This window comes from Capsicum annuum, unplaced genomic scaffold, assembly GCF_002878395.1.
Source record: "Capsicum annuum cultivar UCD-10X-F1 unplaced genomic scaffold, UCD10Xv1.1 ctg1935, whole genome shotgun sequence".
Classification (NCBI taxonomy): domain Eukaryota; kingdom Viridiplantae; phylum Streptophyta; class Magnoliopsida; order Solanales; family Solanaceae; genus Capsicum; species Capsicum annuum.
In genome coordinates this window covers 544621-556843 of record NW_025825190.1, presented here as the reverse complement: position 1 = coordinate 556843, position 12223 = coordinate 544621, and positions in this window count along the sequence as shown.

Genomic DNA, 12223 nt, shown 5'->3' with positions numbered 1-12223 from the left:
TACATAAGACTTCCTAAAATAGAAGCATAAGGGACTGCTTTCATTCTCTATCTCATTGGTAGTTTTGGGCAACTGATCCTTTGATAGAGTAATTCCATGCGTAAAAAAAAGGAATCCCTTTTTAAAATTTTACATGTTAAACCTATCAAGAATAGTATCAATATAAAGAGCATGACATAAGCCTAATATCATTTGTTTGTTATCTCACATGAGCTTGATGCTATTGAAGTGACTAATTCCTGTAAATTAGGAGGTGTTAAAAACAAAAAAATTATTGGAGTTATCTTATCATGTCTATCTAGTCCCAATAGGCTTGATGTTAAGAAAGAATCTCTTACAGGAAGGTTGGCTAGAGATTTCTTGTAAAAACACTAGCCCTGGTGAGTTCATAATGAGAATATTTTCATCATTAAATCTATTTTTTTTATTCTATGTATTATTCACATTATACACATAAGGGAGGAGCCTTATGAGGTGAAATTCTCATGTACGGTTCTGGAATGGAGATTCTGTCAATTGCATGACGACCATAACGGATGTCGGCTCAATCAGAAGAAAATTACGCAGAAGCTCTGCAGAATTATTATGAAGCTATGCAACTACAAATTGATCCCTATGATCGAAGTTATATTCTCTATAATATAGGACTTATCCACACAAGTAATGGAGAACATACGAAAGCTTTGGAATATTATTTTCGAGCACTAGAACGAAACCCATTCTTACAACAAACTTTTAATAATATGGTCGTGATCTGTCATTACGTGCCACTATCTCCACTATAGAAAGAAAAAAATCTTGTAAAGTAACTAATAGAACTAAATAGGCTTTCTACATATGCCTCATCTAAAATAACGATTTTTATCAGTTGTAGAAAAGAAAGAAGCTTCATAGAAGTCAAAATAGAAAAAATAAAAATGCCTAGCAAATTTTTCTATGGATATAAGGCTTTAATTGATAGAGCGAGATAAAGCACCGTAAAGATCAATTAGCGAGGTTTTTGGACCGATACAATAATAACTGCATACTTATCTCATAATGTGAGATAAGAATTAGGAATTAACTTATGTAATAGAGTCGATCCACTAAAGTCTTGAGCAGCGATGTAGGATCAGATCCCAAAGATAGTAATTATTTTCTTTCTTACTAAAGAAAGTCTTTTTCAAAGATTATATACAAATTTATCTATGAAACTGAGATAGTTACCTTTCAGAAAATTCTACCAGTAGTAGAAATGCCTATGCTTTATTCTTCTGAAGGTGGGAAAAAAGATAAAACTAAATAAATGGATTATTCATCCAAATTTCAATTTAAAACTCATGAAATTAACCTATTTTTCTTTTGGTTAACCCTAAAACAGGGATAAATCCATGAGAAATCTGATTAGATGGATATGGTATAGATCAAAATAGGACACCAAAAGAATTGACTGCTGATCCATATGAGATAAGAAATTCTCAAGTACGATTCTAAGGAAAGGAATTGAACTACCTATTCTGGCCGGGGATAACAGGCCATTCAACAGGGAGATTTTGAAATTGCAGAGGCTTGGTTCGATCAAGCCGCTAAGTATTGAAAATAAGCTATAGCGCTTACTCCTGGAAATTATATTGAAGGGCATAATTGGTTGAAGATCACGAGACGTTTTGAATAAAAGAAGACCCCATTTATTTATTATCCTTTATTTAGAATTTAGATATTTGTTATAATTAATTATTTGTTGGACCCATCAGATTAGTTAACTAAAAAATGGATCATTCCTTTGCTTTTAGAGGACCCAATCACATAATTTCATTATCTCCCTTCTAAGCCTTCTATTTCACTTCTATATTCATTTTCTATTTTTTAGGAATAAAAAAGACAGATAGAGGACAAAATAGACTTCTTTTTATTCTATTTATTTATTTTTATTCTATTTATTTAGATTAAATATTAAAATAAAAAAATTCAATTAAATAAAATTCTTATTAGTTATTAGTATTAAAACTAATAAAAGAAACCCTTGAATCACTAAATATATATATACTGGGGATGTCTCTTAGTAATGTCTAATGGCTATTAGAGTGATTTTGGATAGAGTAATTACAATCTTCTAGGTAAAAAATCAAAGAGCTCCATCTAATAACTTCTATGAATATACACTAGGTTGCACAAAAAAGTCATTTTTGGATCAATCCAAATCCTAAAAAGGGTTTTAAAAGGTTAAAGGGTCCGTTGAGCGCCTCAAGGCAATGTCATAATAGATCTGAACACTTGCGTCGGATCAACTTCCAGATCATAATTGCTCTGGTAAATAACTAAAGAAAATAGATAGATGGGAGATACAAAAATAGAAGAGAAAGGAACTAATTATATAAATATCTCTCTATCTCTAAGGTTCACTAATTATTTGACTGTTGGCGGGTCTCTTTGTATGTATTGTCCGGAAAGAGGAGGACTCAATGATTATTCATTCGCCGGGACCGGAAGTTAAAATTTTAGTAGATAGGGATCCCTTAAAAACTTCTTTTGAGGAATGGTCCATACTGGGTCATTTCTCAAGAACAATAGCTAAAGGACCTGATGCTATGTAATACCCCGTATTTTTGTGCTAGAATTCTAACCGTCGTTCATGCACGTCTAAGCTCTAATCCAAATGATTCTCACTTGAATACAAATTCCATGATCATTATCTTACTCTATGTATTAGTTTAGAGATGGAAAAGGTTTATAGCAATGACCTAGAACAAGGTTGAGCTAAGACCAATTGATTCATCTAAAGTTTGACATTCGACTCTAAGAGGCTCAACTTCAAACGTTAATATATCTCAATATACATGGAATTTTTCATCCAAGGACTTATAAAATTGTAGATAATTGAATTATGTTTCCAACAATACCAATTTCACAAAAATCTGATACCCGAGCGAAGAGTTATGCCCATTTTTGTGAGAGGCAGTAAGGGTGTGCGATGGGAAATGCGCCGCCCAATCAAATGTGTGCGATTGGGAGTGAGAGGCACACTTAAATGTCTGCCATAAGGTGTGCGACGCACACCTTAAGGTCTTCCATGGGTTATCCGCCGCATACCTCACTTCCAAGTGCCAAAAACACCCTTATATATGTCTATAACGCGGGATTAAACTCCCACAATATCAAAATAAGTTTACTTTCTCTCAAATTCACCAAGAACAACCTTTAGAGTTGTAACATTAAAACCCCAATAGCTAGAGATTCAACCGTGAGAATACTATAATTTTTACATAGTTGGAATCCCCGTTACGAAGGATACGAGGGACACCCAAAAGTTTGTGAATAGCATTACGTCATTTGGAAAGTCATTCAAAGCTTCAACTTTAAGGTATGTGGGGTTTTTCCACAAGAACACTCTTTCGTTCTTGTGCCCAAAAATATATTCTTTTATGAAGTTATGGATTTCATATGTTTTACTATGATTTTGAAGCATGAACTTATATCCTATATTGTTTATCACAAGATTATGATATTTTTTATATTTTAGAAGTGGAATTATATGGGAATGATGATATTTTGTGCCTTATAACTGAATTTTCCAGATTTTGAAGGGATTTATATATGTTTATGATGTATAGCTTGAATCTTGATAAGTTTTAATGTGATATTGAGACATGAGTTTTGAAATCTATTTGAGATTGTTATTTTTGAGAAATCAAGTATTATAAACACCTTGAGTTTGAATGATTTGAGATGATGAAGAAGCTTTGACCTTTCGGTCGTAAAAATGGGTGTTTTTGAACCCGAGAAGAGAAAAAAATCCACTTTTATTGATTATTATAAAAAGGGTAGCAAGATGGCTCCTGTTGTGAATTGTTGAACTGTTTATTAGTGGATTTTCTTTTGAAAAGATCTGAGCTAAGTCCGAGAGTAATCTTTAGCACCGAGCGGGAGGTATAGCTATTTTGGTACTTTCCTAGAACTACGTTCCCCCGTAGGATGTGAGCCTAAGGCTGATTTACATAGTGATCACTAGTGTTTGGATTGATAATTTAAGGTCCTACTCCAATGGCAAGAATACGATAACTCTCCCCAACGTGGGTAGAACGTTGGAATCCATGTAGCTCACATGGTTTATGTCGGTTGCAAGAGACTCCCAATATGTGTGTGTGTATGTGTATTATTCTATCTAATATGAAAAGTCTTATTCTTCTATCTGAGATGAAAACATATTTGTTTGAAACACTGAGTTTGAGGAAGTCATTGTTTTCGAAAGATTTAATGAACATATATTCCAAAGAGAATTGTTATGAGATTTGATTGCTTTGATGATTTGGAATCGAGATGGAAGTGAATTGAGATTTTTTATGATGACTCATATGTTTCACCTGATATATTTTACTCTCTTATGATTATGATGATTTTAATTCAAGCTAAGTGAGTCATTTATATCAGCATGCATAATTTTATAAACTGTGATGATATTAAGATATTATTTTATATATGCATTGCACCCCCATATGCTCGGTATGTTTCTATGGTACTGACCCACATATTCGTATGTAGGCTACATTTTCTCGGAATGTAGGTACAAGGTATAGTGTACATCTTCAGATCCAGTCAGTTCACGGCATCCAGTGAGCAGGTGATGAGTCCTTTTGATTCAAGGGCTTGAGTTAGTTATATAGTTTGAGAAGTGTTGTATTTTCTTTATCCAGACGTATTGTGTTGGGATAGTCGGGAGTCATGACCCAGCTACCTATAGTCAGTACTAGTAGAGGCTTCATAGACAGTCAGTAGAAGTTGATGTATTCCGTTTTATTTTTGGTTGTAAAAGCAAAGTTGTAATCTTATAAATTTAGTTTTGTATCTATCATATTCAAAAAAGAGTTAGATTTATACTTTTTGTTCAATTGCTTATGAGTTATGCCAGTAGAAGAGTTAGCTTGGGGTCACTTGTGATCCTAACCACCATGTGACATCTCGGGACCCAATTTTGGGGCGTTATGAACTCGGTATCTGAGCACAGAGTTCAAGTGTCCTAGGGTGTCTATGAAGCCGCGTCTAGTAGAGTCTTGCGGAATGGTACGGAGACGTCTATACTTTTCTTCGAGAGGCTACAAGGCATTTAGGAAATGTCTCTATTCTTTCAAGTCTTAAATCATGCTATAGAAAAGTTCTCCAAGAAACTTATATAGATTCTCATATTCCTCTAGTCAGGCCATCTCTGCCTTATTTCCAAGGTATCAGAAACAGTTGAGCTTAATTCTCCATAGATAGTTATGGAATTGTAAGAGAGCTACAAAAGTATTCTATCAGTACTTTTGAGTTTCAAAAATGGAAATGCTTTATCAGGCCTGTAGAAATCGAGCACTAAGCCCGAGTCAGATATGCTTTAAAATTTCTCCTCAGAATCCATAATGATAATCTATACTTCTCTATCTATGTACTGTTCTTGAGGTAACATGTTCGGCAAGTTCCAATTTCCTCCCCAGATAATGCTCTTATATTTGCTTGCAGAAGTTTGAGAAGTTTCATAAAGTGTCTTGACAAGAGCCTTCTAATGTGTTATAAGTCCTTCAAATTTAAGTTATACCCATCATACATGCTCAAGCCCATTCTCAGCTTCTAGCAAGTATGTAACAGCTTCATTCTGTGATTTGAGTTATCTCTCATGAATCTATGAACTCCAGTCTTATGTTGAATAGCTCATGATAAGTATGAACTCATGTTTCAGAGTATGACCAGTTTTTAAACTCATGATACTAGTGAAGTTCGCATTGTATCACGCATGTCCTCAACTTAGATTTCTTTAATGAATCCATGCCTTTGATATTTTATTCCTCAGGCCTAAGATAAGTGTTAATAATATGTATTGTAGTTTCCATGCTTCAGGTTCTTATGTGTTAGCCCTTCGGTGACCTCTTCCTATGTTAAGATAGTGGCGATGATTGTGGATAAGCAATGGTTTAGATGTGAGAGAGTTGATGACCCTCATTAAGAAATATCATTTATGCTTTTCTATCTAAGGCTAAAGTGTGAAGTAAGATTGAGGCCAAGTCTTTGACACATGTCATGGTTAGTTAGAAATTGTGCGTATGTTTTTAAGAATAGTGCAAGAAAATTGTTGTTGATAAAGGTTTAGAGAATATGCGAAGTATGCCTTCAGGGGTATTTTCCTTAAAGTTATATGTGATTTTTAATGATAAGCTTGAATGTCATGTTGGGTGTAAGATGATGAAGGCAATATGCACTAGTGAATCCATATCAAGATTTTGAAACTAGTCATTGAAGTGGTAAGGCATGTTATGCTTAGGGTGTGAGCTCTAAGAAGATATAGAATATTGAACCTTGTGGTTTAGACTAGTATTATGATTTGGCATGTTGTATCTTGTGATTTAGTGTTAGGCTTGATCATGGTGAGAGAACTTAGTTTAGTTTAGACCTTAGTAGAAAAATTTCATAGTGCCAATATCAAAATTATAAGTTGAATCAAATGAGTATGGTATTTAAGGGGAATAGTATAGTTGAGAGAGAATTTGAGAAGTGATGCTAAGCTTGAAAGTAAGAAGTTGTGTTGCCTACGGCCTAGCAATCCTATCCTAGTTTATGAGTTATATAATTATATTCCATGCTATAGAGTTATATCAATGTTGTAATTCCTTAGTCAAATGTCTTGTTCAGAGCATGCCTAAAATTCTTTGCTCCCTAATGTCAATAGAATTTCGTAGAAAAGTGTTGAGGAAATACTTTATTTGAGTATGGGTAATTAGTATGATTCAGTCCATATAGCCTATAATCTAGTTTAGCAAGCAAGGAGATAAGCTCCTATAGATTCTTAATTTTCCAGCTAGTCTTACTATCTGCAGTCTTATACGTATGTACATTCCAAGAGGCAATGTGTTTGTGTCCAATTAAATTATGAATTTAGCTCAGTTCATGCATCAGTTTCAGTTTCAGATATTAAGTCATGATTTAGTTCGTAAGTATCTTATGTAGTATCACAGTCTCTTCCTAGTATTTTCATCAAATTATTCTCATTCAGGGACGAACGATCCTAAGAGGGGGATGTTGTAATACCCCGAGTTTTCATGTCATAAACATCTCATCCTTTCTCATGAGATAAGATCCAGTGCAAAGTAATGGTTACTCATAAGTTGACACTCTCATTTCTATCTTAGCCATATAGTTATTTTTCTTGAGGACTCATGCACTTGCAGACCAGTTCAGTAGCTCATTATTCTTGAGATCCAATGATTCAGTTCAACCAGTTACACATGATATCTTGAAGACTAATATTCCTCTGTGTTTCAGGTTAATTACCCACATTCGAGGATGAATGTTCCCAAGGGGGAGATAATGTAATACCCCGTATTTTTGTGCTAGAATTCTAACCGTCGTTCCTACACATCTAATCTCTAATCCAAGTGATTCTCATGTGAATACAAGTTGAATGATCATTATCCTAGTCTATGGAGTAGTTTAGAGGTGTAAAATGTTTATAGGAATGACCTAGAACAAGGTTGAGCTGAGACCAATTGATTCATCCAAAGTTTGACATTCGATTCTACAAGGGTCAACTTTAAACGTTAATATATATTAATATACATGGAATTTTTCATCTCAAAACCTATCAAATTGTAGATAATTGAATTAACTTTTCAATGATACCAATTTTGCGAAAATCTGATACCCGACCGAAGAGTTATGCCCATTTTTGTGAGAGGCAATAGGGGTGTGCGATGGGCAATGCGCCACCCAATCAAATGTGTGTGGTTGGGAGTGCGAGGCACACTTAAATGTCTGCCATAAGGTGTGTGACGCACACCTTAAGGTCTGCCATGGGTTGTGCGCCGTATACCTCACTTTTAAGTGCCAAAAACACCCCTATATATGTCTATAACACGGGATTAAACTCTCACAATATCAAAATAAGTTTACTTTCTCTCAAAATCGCCAAGAACAACCTTTAAGATTTCAACATAAAAACCCCAATAGCTAGAGATTCAATCGTGAGAATACTATAATTTTTTACATATTCGAAATCCCCGTTAAGAAGGCTACGAGGGACACCTAAAAGTTCGTGAATAGCATTACGTCATTCAGAAAGTCATTCAAAGCTTCAAGTTTAAGGTATGTGGGGTTTTTCAACAAGAACACTCTTTCATTCTTGTGCCCAAAAATACTTTCTTTTACGAAGTTATGGATTTCATATGTTTTACTATGATTTTGAAGCATGAACTTATATTCTATGTTGATTATCATGAGATTATTATATTTTTGATATTTTAGAAGAGGAATTATATGAGAATGATGATATTTTGTGCCTTATAACTGAATTTTCCAGATTTTGATGGGATTTATATATGTTTATGATGTAAAGCTTGAATCTTGATAAGTTTTAATGTGATAGTGAGACATGAGTTTTGAACTCTATTTGAGATTGTCGTTTTTGAGAAATCAAGTGTTATAAACACCTTGAGTTTGAATGATTTGAGATGATGAAGAAGCTTTGACCTTTCGGTCATAAAAAGGGGTGTTTTTGAACCCGAGATGAGAAAAGAAATCCACTTTTATTGATTATTATTAAAAGAGTAGCAAGATGGCTCCCGTTGTGAATTGTTGAACTGTTTATTAGTGGATTTTCTTTTGAAAAGATCTGAGCTAAGTCCGAGAGTAGTCTTTAGCATCGAGCAGGAGGTATAGCTAATTTGGTACTTTCCTAGAACTACGTGTCCCCGTAGGATGTGAGCCTGAGGCTGATTTATATAGTGATTACTAGTGTTTGGATTGATGATTTAAGGTCCTACTCCGATGGCAAGGAATAGGGCGACTCTCCCCAACGCGGGTAGAACGTTGGACTCCATGTAGCTCGCATGGTTTATGTAAGTTGTAAGAGACTCCTAATGTGTGTGTGTATTCTCCTATCTAATATGAAAAGTCTTATTCTTCTATCTGAGATGAAAATATATTTGTTTGAAAGACAAGTCATTGTTTTTGAAAGATTTAATGAACATATATTCCAAAGAGAATTGTTATGAGATTTGATTGCTTTGATGATTTGGAATTGAGATGAAAGTGAATTGAGATTTATTATGATGACTCACATGTTTCACCCAATATATTTTACTCTATTATTATTATGATGATTTTAATTCGAGCTAAGTGAGTCATTTATATCAGCATTCATAATTTTATAAACTGTGTTGATATTAAGATATTATTTTATATATGTATTGCACCCCCATATGCTCGGTACGTTTCCATGGTACTGACCCACATATTCGTATGTGGGATACATTTTCTTGGAATATAGGTACAAGGTATAGTGTACATCTTCAGAACCAGTCAGTTCGCGGCATCCAGTCAGCAGGTGATGAGTCCTTTTGATTCAAGGGCTTGAGTTAGTTATACAGTTCGAGAAGTGTTGTATTTTCTTTATCCAGCGATATTGAGTTGGGATAGTCAGGAGTCATGACCCGGCTACCTATAGTCAGTACTAGTAGAGACTTCATAGACAGTCAGTAGAAGTTGATGTATTCCATTTCAGTTTTGGTTGTAAAAGCAGAGTTGTAATCTTGTAAATTTAGTTTTGTATCTATCATATTCAGAAAAGAGTTATTTTTTGCAGATTTGTATAGATTTATACTTTTTGTTCAGTTGCTTATGATTTATGCCAGTAGAAGAGTTAGCTTGGGGTCACTTGTGATCCTAAGCACCGTGTGACGTCTCGGGACCCAATATTGGGGCGTTACATGCTACCACTTGGATCTAGAACCTACATGTTGATTCTTAGCCATACCAGTGATTTGGAGGAGATCTCTTGAAAAGTATTTAGTGCATATTTCGGTCAACTCTCCATCATCTTTCTTTGGCTAAGCGGCATGTATTTCCACGGTGCTCATTTTTCTAATTATGAAGCGTGGCTAAGTGATCCAACTCACATTGGGCCTAGTGCCCAGGTGTTTTAGCCAATAGTGAGCCAAGAAATATTAAATGGTGATATAGGCGGGGGTTTTCGAGGAATACAAATAACCTCTGGGTTTTTTCCAGCTTTGGCGAGCATCTGGAATAACTAGTGAATTACAGCTCTATTGTACAGCAATTGGGGCATTGGTCATTGTAGCATTAACGCTTTTTTCTGATGCGGGAGATAAAAATAAATGCAGGATTGTTTATCTGCTTGGCTAGTCAAGCATGGGCTAATTCATCGATCCTTGGGCTTTGATTACCAAGGAATAGAGACTTTACAAATAAATCCCAAGGATTGGCATTCCATTGCTGCCATTTTTTATGATATGGGTACAATTATATCCGTCTCAAAGTGCTTATGATGTAGCGCCTGGCGGGCTATTAGCTAGTGTGTATCATCTTACGAGAATAGAGGATGATGTGGATCAACCAGAAGAGGTATGCATAAAAGTCTTTGCCTCCAGGAGGAATCCTAGAATTCCATTTGTTTTCTGGGTTTGGAAAAGCGTGGATTTTCAATAACGAGAATCATATGATATGATGGGAATCTCTTAGGATAATCATCCACTCTTGAAACGTATCTTAATGCCTGAAAGTTTGATAGGATGGCCCTTACATAAGGATTATATTGCCCCTAATTTTTATGAAATACAAGATGCTCATGGAATAATAAGAAAGCTATTTCCACTTAGACAATTTAAGATATTCAAGGATTCCATGTTCTATTGTAGATTAAGCAGGTCTAATTTAGGGAATTATCAATAGGCTAACAAAAAAGACAATTAGGGATTCATTGTAATTCTTACATTTATTTGGAAGATACTTATTTCGGATGAATCATACCAATAGGATCAACCAAATAAGTTCTGCATCATGAACTTTGTACTGTGCACATTACTTAGACGGGTTCTAGAAAAGGATATGAGTCATTTATCCTAAGTCTTTCAGTCACGACCTGAGTTGAAGCCCTGCTGTGACAAGCATCCCGAACCATGTAGGCCCAAGTGACCCCTTAGCATGTAATCATAAGAATAACTCATGTGATATAAATATATGGAAGATAAACTGAAAGTTTAAGGGGAATTTATAATAGAAACCATGTCAACAAAATATAACAACACAATACTCAACTTCCATCTACGAAGCCTCTACTGATCACTAACTGTCTAGGCAGCGACAAGGACCCCGGCTGGACTAAAAACTGAATTATACAAGCATATGAATAATCATGCCTTCTGGGAGATGTATGGCTCACCAACTTTGTCATTATCCGATATTATCAACTGATGTAATAGATCCCGCGACTGGACCTCAGAACCTTTAGATAGAGGGTCAATACTCAAAATTACTGGTACATAGAACAATCCAAAAATAACCCATACTCTATGTAAAATAAGTGAGAGCATTTTTGTAATCGATTTATCATAATATATCTAGAGATACATGGTCATAATCAATAAGATTCAAAACATTTTTGTAAATCACGACTCAACTCTTTGTTTTACTTTTGAGCTAGGTGGTACATCCTACAATTCTACAATCCCATGGGCTATATTGAATCCGCTCTTGACTCGGCGGCCAAGCCCCCAACCCAAGTTTTCCAAGGGTTGGAGTTTCTGATTCTGATGTGCCAAAAAGGCACAAGACCTGTGTATAATCCCTATCTTGGGACATACTAAAATTTGTATTGGCAAAACACAGTTCTGGGGAATGATTTATCTAAACTCGTGCCTTCTTCTGGTAACCACCTAATTCTCTTAGAGCCTATTTTTAACCTTTTAAAATATGCATCCTACTGAAATCATGATCTGAAGTCTGAAAAGTATGTAGTCTGTTCTGTTCCTAGTCTGCCATGGTATTCAACTATTTGGTATCGTCATACTAAGACTTCCAAGTCATATATAAGCCATATCATATCGTACCTTAGTCCTTTCAATCAGAACATGTTATTTGACCACCAAAAATATTTAAACACTGTAACAGTGTTCTTATCTCAAAACATATAAAACTCATGCAAAATACTCTTTTCAATACTTCGACAAAGCGTTGTCATCTCTTTCATCAATCTTATGCAAGTTCTTTATCAGAAAATATGAGCATTTATAAAGAAACGTAAAACCCCTCTCAATTTGTTCATAAGACAATAACAATGCATGAACATTGACAAAACATTTAAACTCCACTTTTAACCATCCATGTAAACAATCCATAGCATTTTTAAGACAATGGGTTCCATAACAAGAGAGGGAATCCCGTAAACCATGCTTTCATATGACTTGTCAAATGGATAACATCCATA